The sequence below is a fragment of the Macrobrachium rosenbergii genome, chromosome 10 (genome assembly GCF_040412425.1).
Source record: "Macrobrachium rosenbergii isolate ZJJX-2024 chromosome 10, ASM4041242v1, whole genome shotgun sequence".
Lineage (NCBI taxonomy): Eukaryota > Metazoa > Arthropoda > Malacostraca > Decapoda > Palaemonidae > Macrobrachium > Macrobrachium rosenbergii.
The window spans coordinates 22,771,513-22,796,854 of NC_089750.1; the positions used below are offsets into that span (position 1 = coordinate 22,771,513).

At 36.2% G+C, this 25,342-nt stretch overlaps 1 long non-coding RNA gene across 1 annotated transcript; it reads left to right on the forward strand.

Moving 5' to 3' along the window:
- The first annotated feature begins 816 nt into the window (after positions 1-816).
- Positions 817-21,933, forward strand: LOC136842559 (uncharacterized). The gene is made up of 3 exons (XR_010854266.1): positions 817-955; positions 15,808-16,317; positions 20,031-21,933. It is a non-coding gene; the product is annotated as an uncharacterized lncRNA (long non-coding RNA).
- Positions 21,934-25,342: the final 3,409 nt, after the last annotated feature.

Sequence of the window (25,342 nt, forward strand, 5' to 3'; positions counted from 1 at the left end):
CTCCACCCTTCTTAAAACAGTTCAAGAAATCACCATCCCTTCAGAATATGTCATTTCCGATCTTCTCAGCGCTAATAAACTCGTGGGAAAGAAGGTGCGGAACACCAGCAACAAGGAAGAGATGGGGGTGGGGGAGTTATTACTCAAGAAGCAATTATTGATATATACCTATTTGCAATGTGATTTACATGCCAACAGTGAATGACAAAAATTTTGATTTTTTTCAATATATCATGCGTCATTTTGGACAGGAACCATGGTTAGCCTACTCAGATTTTTAGGTAATTAATTCAAAAGTTGTCAAACCAGATGGAGGAGGATATTGACTAAGCCTTTACGTTGTAGTCACGTAGGGTCTCCGCTCAAGGTTTGATCCACAAAGTCTATTAGCTTAACGGCGCGCGTCTTGCGAAGTTCTACTTAGTAGCTTCTTAAGGAACGCAAAGCGAAGCGATGCTGAGATTACAGGAAAGTGACGATTACAGTTGTAGCATAGGCAGTGTTTATCAGCATGGCGCAGCTGGTTTATGGCGGTAGCACGCGAACCATCTAAGGTTAGTAGGGTACTTGACGAAACCAAGCCATTTAAACTTTCAACTACCGTGGGCTTTCCACAGTGCATCATAATGACTCGTAATGGGTCTCCAATTGCCGGGAAATGGGAGACGGGGTAATACCTTGCCATCGTAGATCATGCGTTTAACGTCAGCTACGCCAATCTGAACGTTAAATAAGAAAATAGTTGTCGAAAGTATAAAAAGGCAAAGGAAATGTCAAAACAAGCTGTGGCAAATGATAAGCCTTTTTCTGAGTGACGTTGGATGCGCAAGGAAGTGAGCATGGCGAGGCGACTGGAAGTAGGAACGTTCAGTGGCTCACGTGTTGAGCAGTTGTGTTGTGCAGTTAGCTTTGTGTAGTGGCAAGAAGAGGGTGGTTACGTAGCTTCGCAGTCAAGGTGTTTGCTGTGGTGTTTTCTGTGAAGAATGTTAGATTCGGATCATGGATATTGGATTTGTTTGGGCACAAACAGAAAAAAATGATTCTGTTGAAAACAGTTTATTCTTCAAAAGACATATAATGCATCTAGAAATATAGGCCTAGTGGAAAAACGATTTGTTGCAGTTAGGCTATGTGATGTTGGCATTTGTCTGTAAATAGCCAGAATGTAATAGGAAGTAAAATCTGACGAAGGCATTGTCGATTGTTGTTATACTGCTTCAGAAATACAAGTTGTAAAGTTAACTAGAAAGTTTTTTACGTTATTGGATCATTACTAGCCGTGAAAATGGTTTGACGCCTGGACATGTTAGTTTAGATTTTTTTTTTGTGATTTATTCTGTCTAAGCCTACAAGTCACCGGAACTATTGATGTTTTGCGTGTGAGAATTGATTTTTCATAGTATCAGGGACTTGGGTGATTTACAGATCAAAGTCAGTAATGTTCTAAGTTTTCATATTGAATATGTGGCCGTACTAGCCTATTCCACTTATATAACGAATCGGAACTCAACGCACGTTACGATTAATTTCCATTGTGCCTTTGTTGACCAAAGCCGTTTATTATTTACCTGATGGTTGGATAGTGAGACGGGCATGAGGATATCAACCGTATCGAAAGACATGCTGAGAACCGGAGGGCTAGCACATTCTAGAGCCACCTTGCCACCCTTTGTCAGGAGAAAAGTCACACACACACACACACACACACACACACACACACACACACACACACACACACACACACACACACACACACACACACATATATATATATATATATATATATATATATATATATATATATATATATAATATATATATAATATATATATATATATATATATATATATATAATATATATATATATATATATATATATATATATATATATATATATATATATATATATATATATATATATATATATATATATATATATATATATATATATATACTTAAACTTATAGCTTGTGAAATGAAGGTCGGTCTAATGCATTACAAAGTTTGGCCAAGAGGTTTAGACTAATCTTCAGAATTTCATCTATGCTTTGTTAAGTCGCCTCCCGTACCCACGAAGAAATATATCTTTGTCAAACAACTCATTCACACGCGCGCATGCACGCACGCGCACACGTACACAGACGCCCATGCACCTGCTGACCGGACGTGAACCCCAGGCCTCAGTTTCGGACATTCCGCTATCATTACGAACTAAGATCGCAGTTCGTAATTTCCAGGATCCACTTACTCATTGCCCGAGGGCCACTAAGACATCGCGACCGCACATTAGTCGTAGGAAGTTTGATGGTAGGAAAGGAAATGAATTTTGCCTCTGTATAGTAACAGTATATGCTTTGCTTCTACTTTTCTTCATTGATATTGTTCGTGGTCTTCACATAGACTACCTGAATACAAAAAAAAAAGAAGATTAAAATTTAGCTGTCTTTTGAAGTAAGCGATCTATACATTGGCTTCTTGGTAAAAAGTATCTATTCACATATTCACATAGGCCTAGTCGTGTTGCTTGCGTGGAGGTGCATTTATATATGTATATTATATATATATATATATATATATATATATATATATATATATATATATATATATATTATTGTGGTTAGAATGGGTTGCATGATGCATAATGTGACAATATAGGCTAAGCTGGAAACAGATGGAAATCCTGCATGTGTTAATGGGTGTGTTAAATATTGTGTATACTTTTTTTTTATCGACGGAATTTGGCTTTATACCAAGGGTTTTGCTATATATATATATATATATATATATATATATATATATATATATATATATATATATATATATATATATATATATATATATATATATATATATATATATATATAAGCATATGTTACAGTCAACATGCGTAATCAGTCATTACATGTAATGACTGAAATTTCAGTCATCACGCGTAATGCACTTAGGGACATTTGATCACCCCAGAGCTAGTACTAAACACGGCAAAACAGTGAGTCACCTACACTGTTTCGCCGGGTTTAGTACTAGTCCCTGGGGTGTCAAATGTATTTCGCCGTGTTTAGTACTAGCTCCTGGGGATCAAATGTCCTAAGTGCATTACGCGTGATGACTGAAATTTCAGTCATTACTCGTATTGACTGAAATTTCAGTCATTACGCGTAATGACTGATTACGCTGGTGACTGTAACATATATATATATATATATATATATATATATATATATATATATATATATATATATATATATATATATATATATACATATAGTTAGAATGGGGTACATGATGCATATTATTGTGACAATATAAGCTGAAAACACATGGAAATCCTGCGTGTGTAAATGGGTGTGTTAAATATTGTATATGTACTCCTTTTTATCCACGGAGTTTGGGTTTATACCAAGGATTTTGCTAATGTTAGATATGGTGCTTAAATGCTAAATACTGTATAAAACTTTACCTCCTTTATCCTTAAGGGGCAGCCAGACCCAAGTATACAGTAACAGCTACTACTGCTATTGTATATGCTCCGAGGTATTACACATTTTCTGAAGAATTATTAGTTGTTAGTAAAGTGTGGAATTGGTTAAGAACATCAAGTGGTGGGTTAACAATACAGCTGTGTATTAACTTGTCAGACAGGTCATGTAATTGTAGAAAAAAATTTTTGAACTTTACTCATTTTATACAGCTCGGTTACATAGAAAACGCTCTTCTAATGAGAGGTGTTGCAGAGATCACTTGTTAATGACTTTTCCCGCCAAAATCAGACTCGAGGTCAGTTGGAAAGATAACACGTTGTGGTAAAGATAACGGTGTCTTTGCTTTAAATTAGACGTTTTATTTAAGTAAAAGAGTTTATTAACAAAGTGACACTCAGCCGTAGGACCAAATAAAGGGTTAAAGGCCTCATGAAATAAATATGAAATTTATGGATCATGCCACAGTATTAGTGATAGGCCTAACGATTCTAGAATTGGTGATGTCCACAAGGACGTTTCCCGGTAAGGAGAAATTTAAATATGTACGAACGTATGTAGTAAAATATAGTCTATGTATATATATATATATAATATATATATATATATATATATATATATATATATATATATATATATATATATATATATATATATATATATATATATATACGAGTATATATATCACGTCTTCATGGGCCAGTGGTTGTCGGCCAACCCTCACTAGAAAGATACCCGGGATCAATACCAAAAGAAGGGAGTGATAGCTTTGAGTATATTTCTTGAGAAATCTATTGTACCTCGGTTCATCTAAGCAGTTAATAGCCGGTTGGCTTTCGTGGGTTGCATCAGGGCTTTGGAGCTGCCTAGAATTAGCACCCTCGCCCCAAAAGTTGCATTTGCCGGGATAACCCTTCTGTTGCATGTTTAAGAAGCCTAATGACTCAGTATGCACTTCCGTTGCTTTTAACGGTTTGATATTAGATAGTTACCGGAAAAAAAATGGTGTATTAACTTTTCAGTAGCCCTAACAAAGGTATGCTTTAGTAGGTGTTCTTGTCACTACAAAGCCGTAAGATCCAAGTGCAAGAAATTGAAGTGGCTGTGATATCCGGTCCCTGGAAACGAACCCGTGTCACCATAATCACAAGGCGGTCACGTTGCCGACCTGATCACGAGAAGGATAACAACCGCCTTGTGATTATGGTGACACGGGTTCGTTTCCCGCGACTGGACATCACAGCCACTTCAGTTTCTTGCAGTTGGATCTTACGGCTCTGTAGTGACAAGCATATCCAAAAAAAGCCCGAAGAATTCGAGAAGTTAAGAGGGTATTGTGGCTATTACAATTACATATGTAACTGGTAAAAGTGACCAGTAGATTCTACATTATATATATATATATATATATATATATATATATATATATATATATATATATATATATATATATATATATATATATATACATCACACATGTATATATATATGTGTATATATATATATACATACATACATACATACATACATCACACATTTCCACAAGTGAAAAAATGAGACGAGGTAATGTGTGATAAACGAATCACGTGTTAAAATGATTACACACGCACACAAACACACACACACACACACACACACACACACACACACATATATATATATATATATATATATATATATATATATATATATATATATATATATATATATATATTAATATACTGTGTATATACACAAAGCTTGATTTTTTAAAAATACCTAATGTAGTTAACTTGAACTGCGTTATATTAACAGCAAAGAAGCCTTTTAAGATAACTGGAAAATAATGAAATCAAGATAATGGAATCAATTTTATATCAAACTTCGCACCAGAGGCGCGCGCTCACGCACACGCACAAACTTTGACGGGGACGCATACTGATGGTTTTTAAAAACGCGTGGAATCAGCTGTGTTTTTAATTTGGTTGTATGCCTGTAGTGCTGGACAGGATTCATATTAGCCGGTGATCCTTGCCTCGAACGCTTGAGATTTCACTAGACTGATTTAGAAGTACAATAAGCTTGTTACACTCTGTATTAATGAAGTGATCATTGGAAAGAATTATCGACTTTAAGAGATGTACATCAACTGCATCGTGGATGCAAATGCAAGGAATAAAAGAAAGAAAATCAAGTACAGACACTATCGTGGAGTTCCCCAGGGACATGGATTTCCTTAACGCCTGAGAACCGGGTTGTTTTTGAATGTCCTTACGTCTTGGAATGAGTCATCTCCATGGTAACGTTGTTCACTATGTTCAGTAGGGTTACGGGGCTTTCCCTTAAATTTATTGTTTACAGATATGTTTTATGTAAAGGAAATATTCCTCAAACCAAATCAGAGGTGTATTATTGAAGTCAAAAGTCACATTTTCAGGATCATACACTGCCTTGTTAGCATGTTATGCTAACATTTGGTTTCTCCTCCCGGTTCCTCGGACAGCTTCCTCTCATATTGGCTGTTTCCTGTCTCCCATAATTAGTGGCATAATTACCGGATTCTTCCTCCGCCTAATAGAATAACATTGGTGGTTACTGTAAGACTGGGTTTTGCAGTTGTTTTTAAATAACCAATTTTCTTGGAAACTTTAAGTCATAGCAATTTATTAATAACCCATTAGTTCTGCAAGTAACTAGGTATGCGGTGTCAACGTAAAAAGCTTATTCGTTTATTCTCTATGATGTAAATGATTAAATTTGCGGTAGCAATTCGTGATATGCGTGCGCTGATAAGTGCCCGTTAGCTCAAAACATGCCAAATGGATAGATTCTCTCTCTCTCTCTCTCTCTCTCTCTCTCTCTCTCTCTCTCTCTCTCTCTCTCTCTCTCTCTCTCTCTCTCTCAGTTTTACTCGCAACATTTCTTTACTTTGTAATATGAAGCCACAAATACCCCATTGATGTCAAATTCACTTTGCCTTGTGAATACACATCCAAAGGGAACCATACATAAATGCATCTTCCCTGACCAGAATCGAACATACAACATTTTGGGCTGATCACGAATGACCGGGACATCATCCAGCTAAATGCTAAGGCAGCTGAATGGATAATATCACTGTTCCCCTTGACCAAACCAAAATGTTATATGTTCGAATCATGGTCAGGTAGATTCACATTACACACACACACACACACACACACACACACACACACACACACACACACACACACACACACACACACACATATATATATATATATATATATATATATATATATATATATATATATATATATATATATATATATATATATATATATATTATGGATGATCATTAGACAAGGTGCTGCTTGCAATAATAAATTATATTTTAAACTCTAGGGATTCTTGTTTCGAGGACCTCTCATATTATTTATGGAATAAATTTTTTGTGTTGAAACCCTTACTTATTATACTCACTACATGTACTGAGTTGGATTATTAGATCACTGTGTGATTGCAGAAACTAGGAAGGTGTGGACGAGGATAGGATAGAGAAAAGGTTGTATTACTGGAAGGATTAGGAGAAAGGAGAGAAAGAATTAAATATATCTTGAATGTTGGTGTCAAAGAGGCACTGAAAAATATACAGAAAGTACTAGTATGTGTGTGTTAGATGTGGCTGAATGGCACAGTGTGTGTTGGTGTAAGAAGCAGCCAATGTTGAAGTTTTTTTTCACAAAGTGTTTGGCCATGATCCAGCAATACAAATAGCCTGCTAATAATGCAGAGTCTGTTGTGTTTTTGCTGGAGCCTCTCCTCTATTTCTCTGCATACGGAAACGGCTTGTCATGGCTCTTCCCCTACACCTATTGAACATATTTTTATGTCAGTTGCAGCAAGTGTAAAAGTGAAATGAAGGAAAATTAAGTGAAAATGTTCGTCTACGGATGATTAGCCAATATTGTTGAAAGGAAATTAGAAGCCATATTTGAAACTGTAAAGAATTAGTGTGCAAAATAAAACTGGGTCTCAGAACTGTGTGAGAATACTGCCTGACGTTTTCGGTATATCGTTTTAATGATTCAGCCATTTATAGAAGAGACACCTTCAGAGACAGGATTTTGCAAAATCCTGAAGGATGAGTACTTCAAGGTAATAATAGCTTAACATACCTAATTTACATTCAGAATTTCGAAATCAATTCTAACTTCACTTATCTGCCACAATTCATCAAATTCAGGGATATGTTTAGGACCATCATCGGACTAATACTTTGAGTATTTTTCACTACCTTTCAAAAAAATATGTGTATCATATATACTCCCTTAGGGGTTAGTGCCGTCAATGCACCTCATACGGTGCACTGTAGGGATTACTTAAGGTTCTTTGCAGCGAGCATTCAGCCCCTAGGTGCAATCCCTTTCGTTCCTTTTACTGTACCTCTTTCATATTCTCTCATCCATCTTACTTTCCACCCTCTCCTAACAACTGATGCATAGTGCAACTGTGAGGTTTTCCTTCTGTTACCCCTTTCAAACCTTTTACTGTCAACTCCCGTCTCAACCCTAAATGGCCTCATAGGTCCCAGTGCTTGGCCTTTGGCCTAAATTCTGTATTAAATTCAGTTATATATACATACATACACATATTCCCCGTAGGAGGGTAGTGCCGTCGGTGCACCTCATGGGGTACACTGTAGGCATTACTTACGGTTCTTAGCAGCGTCCCTTCGGTCCCAAGCTGCAACCCTTTTCACTTCTGTTACTGTACCTCTGTTCATATTCACTTTCGTCCATCTTACTTTCCAACATCTCCTACCAATTGTTTCATAGTGCAACTGGGAAGTTTTCTTCATTTTGCACTTTTAAAACCTTTTACTGTCAGTCTCCGTTTCAGTGCTGAATGATCTCAAAGGTCCCAGCGCTTGGCCTTTGGCCTAAATTTTATATTCCATTCCATCGTACATACACATATACATACAAATGTACATGCAGATATACACACATATATATATGTGCATAACCTTGTTTCAGTGGCTCTGAATATGTTTAGGGTCATACCTTTGTCTTCACTTTATATCTGCCATTGACAGGGATTCCCTGACAAAGAAGTTAGCTATTCTAACGCACAGTCTGCACTTATCAAGTTTTCTATGACACTCGGTCACTGACTTACGTTGTGATGGGCAAGGACTGGCTTTTTATGGTCATGAAATTTTCCCGCCAAAACGAACCTAAAAGAAAAAAGACTGAGTATGCAGTAAGGCGGATTTTGTAACTGGCATTATGACAGATAATGTGGATTGGGCATAAGGAACATCACTTAGATAATTCTCATGTCTCTTCTACAAGAAGATATTCCTCTTATTCGGTCCTTCTGAGCCATTCCCTCGTTGAGAGTTTGCTCAGAAACTATTAATCACACCACCATACCACAGCTCAATTGCAGTTGCACCTCAATCTCTGTTAGACCTTTGTTGAACCTTTTATTTATTCCTACAACTTTGATGTTTTTATTTCCTCCTCCTACCCTCAAAAGACGCTGAACTCTGCATAATGACCCGTCTCGGAAAATTTATACACTCATCTACTGTTTTCCATTCTTTTATTTATTCTTGTATTATTATGTATGTATATATATGTATATATATATATATATATATATATATATATATATATATATATATATATATATATATATATATATATATATTGTGTGTGTCTTTTTCCTTTCTTTAGATGGGGTGGCACCAGAAAGTTTTAGCCCTTTGGTTTTCAGCAGGTCTTTTAGGATGATATTGCTAGCCCCATGCCCTTTCTCTGACTCCTAGCAGTTGCTGGTGCGCATTCACAGCTTGGTCAGCTGGTGTGTGTGTGTGTGTGTATTTGTTAGCAGGGATCGAACCAGGGATTTTGCGAATGCACATTTTAATGCTGAACTATTTCACCCTCGTATACACACACAACATGTATAGAGTTGGAGGTTGGGGGGAGGACGGGGTAGTTTTGTTTGCTTGAAAATGCCCTAAAGGCGTTAGATCTTACGCTCCGTTGTTTCAATATCCTTTTGATCATATATTGTATGTTTATATTTAATATCACGTCGCTATTCCCGTGATAGAAGTTGTAGACACACACAATATATATATATATATATATATATATATATATATATATATATATATATATATATATATATATATCTCCTTCCTATTAATTTATACACTGTCCATAGTATAGTTTGTCCCGGTTTGTTACTTCATGTTACTCTGTTGACAGGTAACTCAAACAAGTTGAAGGAAATGTCAGTATAGTATCCAAATTAAACACGGACGCAGGAGTCCATTAAAGAAATCCAAACCAAACCAAAATAAAAAAAATAATAGTAATCGGAAAATTGTTAGGTGATCTTATCGTGTTTTCTAGTTTAGCCTGCATTTGAATCGGGGTGGAATGTTATTTCAAGGAGTAACTTTTTGCTGACAATTGTCATTGTAGAATGATGTTATCTTTTTTTAATGTTACTAAGGAAAATATTTAACTCTGGCACTTCATATTTTAAGATAAAACGAGCATCGCTTTTAGAAAAAAATATGATGGGAATTCATACATATATAGGAATATGTATATATATACACATATATTATATATATATATATATATATATATATATATATATATATATATATATATATATATATATATATATATATATATATATATATATATATATATATATATATATATATATATATATATATATATATACTAGCTTTCTCCTTGTGCCATGCGTAACCCTTCCTCTTCGTAATACTGCACTTTCTCCTTGCACCCAGTAATCTGTATCGGGACCTCGAAACCTCGGGTAATCACAGATTATGTACAACCCCCCCCAAAAAAAAAGGCGGTGTTATTTTGGGTTGCAAGAGTAACGGATTTGTTGATGTTTGCTTACAAGAGCATTAACTGTATGTAAGCGACAACAGAGGTGAGAACAGGAAAAACGAGCTGTATGGTAAACGAAACACATAAGTAATTTGTTAAAACGTAGGTAATATAACTGATGTACATTTAAAAATCACTGATTTGTACATCATAGCTGTACAATCAGTTGTATTATTATTATTATTATTATTATTATTATTATTATTATTATTATTATTATTATTGTAAATTTTCGTTTCAGTGCTCCGTGGTTAAGTAGTAATATGCAGGAAATTCGTGGGAAAATCCTGAATCGAAATTCTTATGTTACCAATGTAATGTAGGTTTACATAACATTCTTTACAGAGAATTAGGGAGGAAATGAAAGAAATTTGATGTATTAAGATCTCATAAATTTACGATTCATGCTGGCTTCTTTGGTGACATGTTATTTGTAACCCAAGTGATAAATTCTTACCGGTTACCGGTACCTTTCATTGGTAAAGAGATGAGTCGGTTTTACCTTACCACCGTGTATTCTTTCCCTTTATTTACAGTGCTTCCTCCCATGATCTTGGTATCGCCTCTCATCATAATGTTTATTTGAAGCGGTCTACCTTTCATAGATTTTCATTTTACAGTGGAATTTTTTAAAAGAAAGTGGAAATAGTGGTAGTGATAAAAAATGGTCGTAATCAGGGGTTTGGTTTGTTAAGATTTTCTGTTAATGTATGTACTTTTATTTAAATTAAGTAAAAATTACAGTTGTAAAGATTGATATACCTTGCAGTTAGTCCTTGTAATAATTTTTTCTATGGATAATAATTCCGTCTATCCCTTTTTTCGTGTTTGCAGATATTAAATATACATCAGTTTACCAGAGGAAGCCTTGCTCTTCGCGACATTATATACAGAAAACGACCTCATGTAGATATTAGGGGTAACGATTGCAAAGGAAAGGTGGTACACTAGTAATTTTGTCCGCGAGATGATTGATAACGCAGGTTATTCATTTTAGTACACTACCGTCAAAATCAGGGACAAGGGTTTCGATGTGGCCGTCAGTGTTTCTTGGCACGCTTACCTTGTTATCACAACTGCAAAGCTATTCAAGGAATTTCAGTCAAACTGTACTAAAGTAGACCATAATGAATGGATGTACACGAAGGAAGACTGCCCATCAGCGTGCACTTTATTTTATTATTTTTTTTTATCAGGCAAGGACTTTGCCAGGAGGTAGAATTATAAGGTATTTCAGTCTCTCCAATATGGTAGAAACCCTCTGCTTACTGCTTCCTTCAAGAACCTAGTATTCTCGCTCTCGCCTCCATTACCTTTGTAAGAGCCCCGACGCTGGAAGAGGCAGCGTCGGGGCTCTTTCACCTTTTACTGTTAATTTGACAAGTAGAATTTTTATTGTAATATTACTTCAGAAAGTAAAATGCTGCATTGATGATATATTACTTCAGAAAGTAAAATGCTGCAGTGATGATATTAAAGTAAAACTGCCTTATGTATTGTCGGTGACTAGTGTTAGAATCTGTCCGTCAGAGCTGATGCATTTGAAATGTTAATTATTATCATTATTATCCTTCCCTTTTTCCACTGATTTTAATGAAACTTGGTAAGGAGGTGCAAGGAAGGTATTGAGTGACATACTGGCAGGGTGTTGTCTAGTTTATTGGTGGTTCCTTAATGAATGAATGTACAGTTGTTGTTGTTGTTGTTTCAGATTTAGCTGGCCTTGTGCCAGCACGGGCTCTTGCTCCTAGAGCAACCCGTAACTCTATGTTGATGAGTCTGTGAGATGGGTAGGTTAGATGAAAACTTTATTATGATGCATGAAAGTGTTACTAGCTGGTACGAGCCGCAATGTAGTTTCTACACACAGACAAGGCAAAACAGAGATTATGTTTCGAACATCTGTGCTTGTCGACAGACAAACAGATGGCGATTGTGAGAGACATAATAAACGTACAATGATAAAACATATATCAATGGAAAGGCCATGAAATTCTGCATATGGACATTTGCATGAGATTCGAGACAGATTAATGAATACAGTGCAGTAGCATAATATATTTGAAATGGCGAGACGTTTGGCGTCTTCACAAACAGAAACGTACATACAGTTCGATACAGAAGATTCGGTGGGACATTATGAGTACATGAACGGGATGCTTGCATGGCAATGCAAGTAGTGGTGATTGTACATGAATCGAGACAACAATGGTTAGAGAAAAATAGACAGGAATATTGTATGGTAGAAGTTGCGTTCCTTCGAGCGATCGCCGCTGACGCACGAGAGAGAGAGAGAGAGAGAGAGAGAGAGAGAGAGAGAGAGAGAGAGAGAGAGAGAGAGAGAGAGAGAGAGAGCGGGATGCTTGTTTTCCTGTTTTGTCCGATGGCTGACTCACACACACGTGTGCCCGAAGGACCGCCATGCGGTCCCTTACAGAGGCACCATGGTAGTTGATAATTATTTCCACCCATATTTCTTGCAGTCAGTTTTCAAGATCTCTGGTAAATTTAAGTTCCCAAATTTCAAAATTTTCTCTCTTTAAATCTCACAAACTTATTTTAGTCAGTTTCATAGTGTGGAACTGCAACATTTGGAGAGTTGGATATTTTACCTCTAAGTTTACTAGGACAATTAGTGTACTTCTGCCTGTTAACTCTAAATCTTTATTATTCTTATAGTCCCCTCTATTAAGGCTTTAATAAACAAAATGTTTAGCATAAACTATGACTTCAAAAACTTTTTAATTGATTTGTACATTATTATGGGCACATTTAAGTTTCATTGCATTCTGTAATGTCTGTGTCGAATGGTAGAACAAATGCAGTTACAATGCGGCTCTTCAATCTTTGACACCGTGAAGTACATATTTTGTGTAAATTATTGTTCTGCAATTCCCACCTTCCTTGCAATTTGTTGTTATTATTATTATTATTATTATTATTATTATTATTATTATTATTATTATTATTAACTAAACAAAAACTTCTTTCAGTTTTCTTCTGAAGATGGAAAGAGAAACCCACAAGATTCTTGTGTATATATTGTTTACTGATAAATATTTACATATTACTTTGATCTCGAGCACTTTCAGGTCCTAACTGTGACCCTTTTTCAAGAGATGAGGTAGTCAGGCTGGTTCAAGGCCCAGCAATCTTCTTGAACCAGCCTGACTACCTCATCTCTTGAAAAAGGGTCACAGTTAGGACCTGAAAGTGCTCGAGATCAAAGTAATATGTAAATATTTATCAGTAAACAAGTTATACACAAGAATCTTGTGGGTTTCTCTTTCCATTATTATTATTATTATTATTGAGCAGGCCTAAAGAACACGAAATTGCAAATCAAGCAGAGAACAAAATGCCTTGCTGTGATACGGAAAAAACAGGCAAAGGAAAGGTATAAGTAGACATTGATATTACTATAGTAAACAATAAAATAAAATAAATACGCAATTAAGTCAGTTAATACACGGACAATGCTTTCAGTACAATTTGCCTGAGGGCACCCGGATGGTAGGAAACTTAAACTCGGGATTGCATACTGAAGCTATAGCACAGCCGAAGGCAAAGAATGTTTGTCATATGGTCACCCCCACAGGGTATGGTACTTGAAGTAGCCCAGCTACCTCAGTAGTGTCACAGGTTTTTGCTTTTGCCTGGGCTGAATTGCAGTCATTCAACTCATAGTACTTCCAACAGCTGGTTGTCTATTCATCAACATCTGGAATTCTGCTGTCGTGATTCTCTGGGTCTTTAGTTTTTTTCCCTTATGTCACATATACTGTTTATTGCTTCCCTTGTTTCCATGGTTTTTTCCACTGAGAAATTCATGAGTGAAAATCCATTGCATGTCGCGCGCATTTTGTTTGAATTTTTCGTCTGTTCAGAACTTTCACTTAAGGGTCAGTTGATTTGAGAATTGAAGCATTATTTTTTGGGTTCTTAATTTGTCTGTATAGTTACTTCTGATTTTTAGAATATATTCCCGTTTGATTACTTATGGCCAATATATTTTCCTCAGTGTCGCTCAGCTTTTCTTCTAACGTGCTGATTTTGGTCTTCTTTGGGAGACTTTACTGTCATCAGATTTTTCTGTGGACGCTGATTGGCGACTATTCCTCCTTTCAGTAACACTGATGTATAACCGTTGGTCACCAAATTCATAATGGACTCATTATTCTGCATATGATTCCACAAACTTATTCATGTTCGATATTCCATAGGAGGTCGGCACATCATTTAAATTCTCTACTCACTGTTATTATTATCAGATTGTTCTTGGGTTGTGTTTTCCATCAGGGTTTCGTCTTAATTATTTCAGTTTTAATTACTGACCGTTGGGTATTACGAATGAAATATTGGTTATTAATTCATTTAGAATCAATATGTTTTTCTAAGATAAAATCGAGCAGGTATAATAACTTTAGAGTTTTGTGATTTTCAGGTTCAATAACCGATTACAGAGTTGATTCCCAAATGTGAAAACTGTACTTCTGTTCCCTTTACCCTCTTTATCGTAATGTACAAAGTCAACCATCCAATACATTTTATTCTTGAAAACATTGGGCTGCTTAATTTGATGTGTGAAATTAGTTCTCTTGCCTTTACGACTATTTTAGATGTATCATTAGTTCTTGTCATAATACTAAACCATTATATGTAGTTTATGCAATCGTCATCATACGTTATGGCTTACCCAAGACTGAATTCAGTAAATCAAATGCCGACGATGCACACGTTATGTGCCGGATTTATTTTAGGCTGTTATTTTGCCTTTTCTTTGGCGTTCTCACCGGTGATGTTTGTAAATTTTGTTATTATTGTATTTAATTACCGTTATTACCTTTATCCTTAATCTTTTTCAGTGGATGTAAAAATACGGTCGTTCCTAGCTATAGTTAAATTTTTACCCACTTGATTTGTTTTATTGAGACATTCTGTTATATTTTCCACTGACTCTTTTTTTGCCACAGAAATTATTTTTATAATAAAGTTGGTTTGCAGTTAAAATCCCTTGCAGAGATTGTGAGGTTTAAACTCTAAAGACTTGATTTTTAGATGAAGTTTTTATTTAGTTGGCGGGTTTCGAGTCTCATTCCTGAAAATTAATATTGTTTTTATCAGTATTGAATTATTTTTGCATTTAAATACTAATAAGGCTTTACTCCAAAACTTACTCAAAATGATCTAAACATTTTAATCCTGTAAGCCCAGGCTCTATATAAAAGAGTATATACTCATATGTAATCATAACTTAATGCCAAGAAATATTTCATAAGTGTATACCATCATAAACACATGCATGTCTGTCAGTTGCATGTTATCACACATATATCGGAATGAATAGATATCTGTAAATGTGTTAGTGACTGAGAAGTTATCTTGAAGCCGTTTTGAATTTTTGCTTTTTCTCCCTTCAGGTTCAAGGCATATGAAGTGACTAAGATCAGTGTATGAAAAGAGTCGATTGGTGAAAATGTTTTTAAAGCAATTCTGTTCAACATTCCTGAAAACCATCACACGAAAAACGAATAGATGAAAGTGGAGGATTATGGCTAATCATTGTGGCTTAAGTTGTGCTGGTTACAGGGCATCTCGAAAGCCACACGAAGGCTCTTCGTGATCGACATTCAGTCACGTTGCGGGAACTTTGTGTAAACTCAGTGCAATTCACTGTCATAATGCCTGTGTTGGCATTTTCAACAGTTTTACATTGGTAGTTTTAATCCAAGAAATTGGTTGTCGAACAACGCAAGATAGAGACGAATGAGATTAAAAACGATGTAATGGCTTGTAACTCATTTTGGATATAGTGATAAAGAACATGCGCTTCGTCATTAAGCCTCAAGTTGAGAGCCAAGGAAAGCTTCAAAATGAAGATTCAAGAAAATCCCCTCTACTTGTTGTTCTACGGAGAAAGTGATCTGATTGTAAGTATTCTAAATTCTGTTATAAAAAAATGCTCTTGTTTCTTGATATACTGTACGTCGATATAGTTGTCAAATCCTCCTTTTGATCAGCCATTTTTGCTAACCATTAGGAATTTTTATCTATTGGTAATTATATATATATATATATATATATATATATATATATATATATATATATATATATATATATATATAAGATGGTGACTCCAGAGAAAAACATGACAAGTCATTGCCAAGTTCGTTATTAACAGTGGTGGTGCTGCAAGTATAGACCCCTGTGCTGAAAACTTCTGCAGCATCAGTCACTTAACGGGCATACAGAAGGCTAAACAGCAGTTTTGTTATCCTCCCTACACACTCAGGGTTAATTTCTTTGTCATGTATGCCCTTGTGGGCTTCCTGAATTTCCAAGGTCCTGCCATTCTCCAGTTATGCTGTGACACATATAGGTGGTCTTTTGTCAGTTTCCTCTTTCCTATAAGATTGCTGGAATTTAAATGCTAATCTCCAACCTATTCTTCATGCTCTCCAAGTAACCAAATTTCCATAAAAGACAATTTTTTCGGCTCTGACAACTTTTTACCATACCGCACCTTTAAGTTTTTTCAATACCAGACATACTACACAAGACGTTTCGTCTCAGCAGCTTCTGTTTTGGATTTTCAATTACATTTATTCCCAATTCACTTATTAACACTTATGCCCGTATGGACAATGCTGCCCTAGGAAGTGCTAATGGCTTGGCATTCTCATGTGCCTTATTCCAAGGCAGAGGAATGTCTAGTGGAGGTTTGCGTATCCTTTGTCAGAGGAAGTGGCCCACCAAAATGGCAGTTGAGCTTGTCTCCCTTAAGGCCAACGAAAACCACATAAAATGAATGGGTTAATTTACTGAAGACGGGAGCTGCAGTGACAGTAAGTGGTGCGGTCTGGAAACTGTTGCCACTGGTTCTGGGTACGGATATGATAAACCTCAGGGCAGACCAGCAACTAGTAAAGAGAAGTTAACCCCTTAGCTGCAGTAAATGCCCTAAAGTGGTGAAATGTATATATACCGTGAATCGAAAAGAGAAGGGATAAAAAGAAAACTTTTCAGTGGTAATGGGGAGTCTGAATCTCTACCTGGCTGGGTTTGGAAAATATGAAAGGACTGTTGTGTTAGATGAGTCAAGTTCTGAGGTTGGTGGTAAACAGAAATGTTATCACTGGTATTATGGAATAGTGTGTGATGTAAATGTATTTACAAGAAGAATATTCGTAAGTATTGTATGTACTATGGAAAGGAAATGCTTGGGAAAACAATTTGGTAGATTGTGTTTGTACAAAGTAAATGCAAAAGTAATTTGATGGATCTACTGGTGAGAGGAGGGGTTGCTGAAGGAACAACTGATCGTCATTTAGCTGAAGCAAATGTTAAGATAAAACTAAGTTGATGAGGAAGAAATAAAAATGCGGATGTATATGTGATTTACTCCAGTGAGTGTCGTGAGAAGGACGTGAAGAGATTGTATGGGGAAGAAATTGGTGAAATATGCTCTAGGGTTAAGGACACGGAGGTGAAAGGAGTAGATGGGAACTTTGTAAAATTCCATAAGGACAGCAGGGAGTGTTTGTGTGTGTATGATTGTAGGAAGGGAGATTAAAATGTGAGGAAATAAAAGGTTTTGTGAGGGGAAAATGGATATTATTTTGTAGGAAGGGAGATTAAAATATGAGGAAATAAATGGTTTTGTGAGGGGAAAATGGATATTGTTTAAAAATTAATCCCATGACAGGAGAGAAAATGAGGTGCAGGTGTACTGGAGGATGAATAAGGTAGTCAAGATGAGAATGATAGAGATAAGAAAGGCAAGTAATAAAACTAGAGGGGAGAAGGTTAGCACAACTTTTAAGAGAAATACGAAGTTGTTTTACAGGGGAGGTAGTGTAGAGAGGAAGGTTCAAGATCAAATAGAGATGATGTCTGAAGTGAATGCAGTGCTGGGTTAATGGACTGAGAATTTTGAAGATTTGTTGACTTGTAGATTTAAGAGACGTAAAGATGAATGATGCAAGTGGAAAAGGTTAGCATAAGATTGAGAATGCTTTTAGATGTGACTGATGATGTTAGGAGTGCGATTAATAGGATGAAGAATGAAAGGACACTAGAAGTTGATGGGATCACAGGTAAGATGCTATGATACAGTAATGCTGGTGTGAATGAGTGTCTGACAAGTTTGTAAGGTATGTTTGGATGAGAGAATGGTTTCGAAGAAATGGAAGAGAGTAATGATGATTCCATTATATAAAGGCAAAGATTGATGGGGTTGACTGTCAGAATTAAAGATGATTAATGTTACTCGGCATGTTAGGATTGTAATTGAGAAAAAATGCAGATGACAGTTGGACTGATAGGGAAAGAACAGTGTTGGTGTAGACAACGAAAAGTGTGTGAGGATCAAATGTTCATTATTAAACAATTATATGACAAGTTGGGAAGAAGAGGAAAAAGTTTTCATAAATGACCCAGAAAAGCTTCTAATATGATCAGGAGAGAGGTAGTGTTAAATATTAGGGATATAATTACAGAGGATGAGTTATTAGGAGCCGTTAAAGATTTTTGTGATAATAACAAAGCATCTGTTAAAATGTTTAGGATGGAGAGGGTTTGTTTAAAAGCGGTTCTGATACAGTGATGTGTATGACTCCGAGGATGAATATTATTGTTATGGATGGAATGATGCAAGAAGTCAGCGAAAGGATAGTAGATGTAGCTTGGCGCAAAGATTGGGGATAATAAAATGACTCGTGAGTGGAGGGTGGATTTGTTATCTTTTGCCGATGGTGCAATACTGATTGGGAATAGTAAAGAGAAACTAAAGAAACCAATGACAGTTTGAAAGCGTTTTCAAGAGGAAGAAGTTGAGAGGAAATGTGAACAACGTTAAGACTGTGAAGGTGAATGGAAAAATGAAGATGGAGAAAATGCAAGTTAACTTGGATGTTGGAAAGTGGCTGATTGATACATGTTTTTGGGAATAGATAGATTAGATGATGATGGTATGACGAGAAAAGAGATGAGTTACAGATTATGTGAAGTAAGGAAGGTGTTAAGATGCATACAAAAGATTGGGAAGAGACTCAGAGTGATATGGTGCGAAGGGATTATTAAACCTTTGCAACATCGAAGTGTGGATGTTCAGTTCAGAAAAAAAAGTTTGAAGCTGTCGAGACGAACTGTTTTCTTGGAATATGTGTGGAGTAAGAAGAATTGAAATAGTGACCAATTTTAGAAGTCGTAAAAGTCTAGGTTCAGTTAGTGGATGGAACAGAATGTTTGGAGATGGTTTTGGTCACGTGGAAAGACGATAGTTTGGTGAAAAGTGTATAGTTTGGTAAAGTTTGAAGGAGGAAGGCGAGGAATACCTGGAAACCATTGGATATTTGCAATGGAAGAAAGGAAGAGGCTTATTATCCAGGAACTATGCCAGTGTGCGAAGGTGCAGTGTGCAGCAGTTGGACACGCTGCTAATAAGCCTTCATGGTAGGCATAGGAAGCTGATGATGATGTGCAAGGTTCCCACAGAAGTGGTCCATCAATGATTCAGCACTTTAAGAATGAAATACGGCATTTTCCATTGTGTAGTTTTTATCTGGAGTCACCCTATTAGTGGAAACAGTTCAGTGCTAAGGAAAAGAAAGAATAAATTCTAATTGCGATTTTCTTTATGCAGTTTCGTCGACCAGTCACAGAGAGCCGGCAAGTTTCAAGGTAAGTGTTTTTCGTAGAGAAATAGGTAGCGTGGGAGTAATAATTATTTTGCTTATTCATCCAGACATGTTATTCTCAAAACCGATTAACTAATGACGGTAAGAAAGAATCAAGGGCGCTGATATGGATATTGTCAATTATCATTAGAGGCATATTAAGGTAACCTTTCAGAATTCAGGTATTGTTAATATGGAAGTTTTTCTTTGTATGTAGCCTTTATGTGTTGCGAATATATTCATATACTTTGCGACCTCGTTTATATTCGCAAAATAACAAGATTTTATCTTAAGCATGCTAAGCCAGTACTGTAAACTACTGTACTTCTTTTTATTATTCAAAAGCATATAATTATCACTTCACATTTAATGGTAAGTGAGGGTGATCACAAGTTAGTATGCGTAGATAACGATTTTGAAGGAGCGTAATAAAAGATTAAGATGGCAAAATTCAATTCATGCTACTGAAAGCTTGCACGTTTTTTTGAAGTTGATAAGTTAGCATTGGGCTTTAAAAAACATCAGATATTTTTGCAAATGAGTAATTTTTGTAAATGAGTCTGGGATCATTGCCAGATGACTAGAAAAAGTATTTTGCAGAGCAACTTTAGGTTCCTTTTCCTTTTAATAAGAACGACAGCATTTAGACTACCCTTTTGGTAAAAAACATCCCAGAATAACTTTTTATCGAAGTGTCTGTCACAAATTGAGGGAGATGAAATTTCAGGTAATTTGAGACGTAATGTAAGACTGCCCATCAATTATTATTATCAAAACATATTCGTCCAAGCTGTGTCTTACAAAGCATCTTTATTTCAAATGTCCTGGTTTTTGTTCATGCAAGACATATCTTTCCTTTAGGAGGTTTTTATTAATTTTTACAATCATCTTGAAGTTACCAGCGTTTGTGTATTTGACAGAGTGAGTCATTTTATTCTGTACGAAGTCAGTTTAACACATTTAAAAATGTTTATGGTCCTCTTCCAAAAGAAAAGGATTGATAGGCTAAGGCTCATACCTTTGTCACAGCTTGAGGATATTTGGAATTCGTTCCCTGCAACCTTACCTGTAAAGTTTGTCGTACTGTCTGTCCACTCGTAAATCACCTCCTGCTGAATTCCAGCCTACCGTATTTAGGCCACGTCTCGATATTGCTAAATGGAGGGGCCGTACGGTATCATGTTACCGGCTTCTGATAGTCTGTTGTCCTTAAAATACGAATCATGGTTGAAACTGTTTTGGTTATTTACTGTAAATTTGTTGTTCTCCATGTTTCTATTAATATTCCTCGATCATTATATATTTACGAAATCTGTTGTTTTCTGTAGAGATATGTTTTTCTATTCACTGAAACGTTGTCACTTTCAGAAATTACATGATAGACTTAGTGCGTAGTTTGCTCTTAGATATCTTTGATAAAATAAAATAAATGCGAGTCTTGATAGTTAGATTACACGTGTTTTTCCCAAATGTCTTTGCTCTGTTTTCAGTGATAAATTGTGTTTATTGTATACAGGGCTGAAAGTTGTATTTGCCGACACTGATGACCTTCTCCTATCTCTAAAGAATATCGCCATGTAAATGGTCGATAGTTATTCGTTGTTAGTATACATACGTTTTCTTCAGAGCTGTGCAATAGAACGGAAACTTATGCCTTTGAGTAGTATATTATCAAAAATCTTATCTGCAGATTACATTTCGTTCATTCCATGTGATTTTTTACCAGAAACATTCTTTCCACTCTTCGGTATTTTCGAGCGAAGAGAGAACAGGTTTTAGATTTGTATAATTACATCAGGTTGCTGAGTTTCCTTTATTACACCTTTTTATCATGTCCAGTTGTGTGGTTCTTGACCGAATGAACAACCATGCAACCATGAATCAAATGCTAGATCTTCTCAGGGTAACGGCAATTTTATCAGATATTGTATAAATGTAAGTAGGTTTGAGATGCAAATTACCGGGGAGAAGCAGATGCTGGTGTGTGTTTATGGCGAAAGGTCTCATTTTAATGTATCAGTTGGATATTATGAGCAAGTTTCAGACGGTCGTGGGAATTTCATCCAGTATTATTATTATTACATGTTTTCTGTCTGTCTGTCTGTCTGGGTCAAAACTTGTAACAGTTTTCGACTTGTTCCCTTCGTTCGATGGACTTGAAATTTTGCATGGTTACTCAATCCCTGTGACAGTGCAATCCTTGTGACATGATCAGTAGGTCAGCAGTGACCTCTAGTGACCCTACAGTGACCTCTTCCAGTATCTCAGGATTGTATGAAACTCTTCGGATTTTTCATACCTTCTTTGGCTCGGTAGAATAAGTTAATAACTCTACGGGCTTTTTCAAACCTTCTTTAACTCGATAGGATATAACGTTAAATTTTTTTTAGCTAATCATGAATCGGTTACAATTTCTGTCAAAACTAAAAAGTGTATGATAAAAAAGTATAAAAATTTAAAACACGCTTTTATTACCAAAATGGAAGGAAATGCTACAAAAAAAAATATATATATTTCTTTTCTTGTAGCATTTCCTTCCATGTTTTGCGCCCACGCTTTTATTTTAGTAGACATGATTAGTTGTAAGAAAATCCTGGTGTGTCCCAAAAAATTATTTTGTTTTTTTGGTGCATTTTAATAAAAGCGTGTTTAAAATTTTTTTTTTTTTCATGTTTTTTTACTGTAATGTATTCAAAATGTGGAAGTGGACAAAACATGGGAGAAGAATTATCTATGCGAGTAAGCGAAGGAATAAGTTCAGAGTAAAGGAATGCCGGCCCATTACTATAGTGTAACTAACTTTACACTAAAATTTTACTCTAAAGGGAGATCCACCTAGGTATCGACGGAAGTATTTGTTAACCTTGCTGTATAACAATATCGATTAAACTATTTAAGTTGAAATCTACAGAATTCAAATTTAAGTATTTTGAACAAAATGTAAGCAATTCATATGATCATTTTTGCTTTGCCGGAGTATGATACTTGATTAAAGTTTATGATGGCGTGAGAGGGAAGACTGCAGAATCGTACGTGGCTCCTTTCGAACGTTTGGTTTCCCATCGTGTTCGCATTTTTCTACTAGTTCTTTTAACTCGTGGAAGTTTTTCAAGGTCAACGTCTCGAGAACAAAAAAAGAATAAAAATAAAATCAGTAATATACCTTTCCGATCACAGTGTGGCTATATATTTTCGTTGGAATTTATTGTCAAGTTAAAATAGACACTGAGATGTTGATAAGAGTTTCTCGTCGGTTTTATTAGCATTACTATTTACCCAAACTGTAAAAAATGACCAATGTAAGAGAGGCTTGAGACGACAAGTCCCGACCCAAGGACGGGTGGGGGGTGTTGCCGGGTTCGCATCGCCCTGTAGCTCGGACCAAAGCACCCCCATTGTGCATACTCATATAGGAACCAGTGGTGAGAGATGCTAGCCGTGGGTTGGACGACGGCAACTCTAAACGTAGAGTTTTATCGGAGAATGAAAAAGTTATTTAATTTTTTTTTTTTTTGTAGAGATTATCGCTATTTAGCAGCTCACGTTTCATGGGATGACTCTCTCTCTCTCTCTCTCTCTCTCTCTCTCTCTCTCTCTCTCTCTCTCACACACACATTTTACAATAGTTGAGTGCTTAGTCCTACAGGAACGGAGGAAGAGTTTAAAGTACGAATATTGGATACACCATAGGTTTCACTTTTGCGTAACTGGTTTGTGTTAAGATAATGAAGACAAAAAGAGCAATGGATATGAGAATTGTATCTTACGTTTTAACAATACAGACGAAATGGTCAACCTCTGTGGTCTATTCTGGTAGCCTCGGGTCTTCTGTTCCCATAAAAAATCTAAATATGGCCAGACTGGTTGAAGGTTCTTGTTACTAGTATCCTATCTCGACTAGAGTCCAGTCTAACCTTGAATTTTAAGGGTAAAAGTGATCATCTCTCTCGTCTGAGTGAGTAATTGTTTATAGCGAGAGGCGAAGACCCTGTGTGGTTAAATGGTCTGAAGCCATTTGATATTTGATCTGCAATGTGCAGGAACTCGTCTTCCTTTGGAATTCATGTGTTACGAATAGATAAAGAATTGAACTCAAAATTAGAATTTAGATTAAAAAAGTAGATATGTTTGAGCGTGATTGTTAAACATTTCACTTAAACATAAGACTACTGGGGAATTCGAAAATTGAAAATTAGTTGAAAAACAATTGACAAAATAAGAAAAAAATAAAGTAAAAGTGCTGAAAATTCTAGTAGAGGAAGTTGGCGCTACCCTGTTATAGGATCCGTGCTGAGGGCTATATAGATGTTGTCTACCTGTCGGTTCGGTCAGTAACCCTTTTCTTTTGAGACAATCTTCTCATTTTTCAAGTAATACGTCATGGGCTTGGTTGCAATCATTTTTGCAATATAATATGTGTATTTTGTTTTCTCAGGCTCTGAAATGTTTAGGAACATTGATATAAAATTCACATGCTTTTAAACATCTGTGGTTTAATGGTTTATTATAAATTTGCTACGTGGATATACGCAACAACTTCATCTCAGTTGGTATTAAAGGGCTGGAATGATTAGTGGGATATGGGATCCTGGAATTATGTGGTAGGAGTGTTTGTGTATGTGTGTGTGTCTGAGTTTCTGGAGACTGTGGGAGGTTGGTAGTGGGGCCGGCAGCTCAGGCTCACACAGTCCCGGTCCACCCTCACGCATAGACACACGGCCCACCTTCACTCTCCTCCTGCTGCGACTGTTACTGTATTTGATAGAATCTGTTGAATGGCAGGTACGTCCGGCCTTCTGTTCATAGACACAGGACAGCGAAACATCAGTGATGAAAGGCCGCAGCACAAAACAACCTGCCATTGTTTCCATTTATTATTGTAAACAAAACAGCAGGTTAGGCTGGAAAACCTTTTTCTTCCCGGCGTTGCAAAAGTGATGACACCCACCATTGCTTGTGAGCTTGTGCAAACTTCGTGACCCATATGCATCTTGCACAGTAATGCGTTTAGACATTGCTGTGTCACAGAGTCTGCATAAAATTATTTGTGATAGTTACGATAATGCCCAGTACCCAAACCATTCTAAGAGGTCGGGGGTTTTATATATCACAAGATGACACTATATTTTTTATAACGAGAGGAGGCAGTAGAGTCAAAGGAGGACACCTGTCTTTAAAGAGTGGTTATCTAAGGAGCCATTTAGTGCCTTGGTCCCTTTAATCATTTGGCTGTGGTGACAATAGAGCTACCTGTATTTTTCGTGACGTTGGTTCGGAA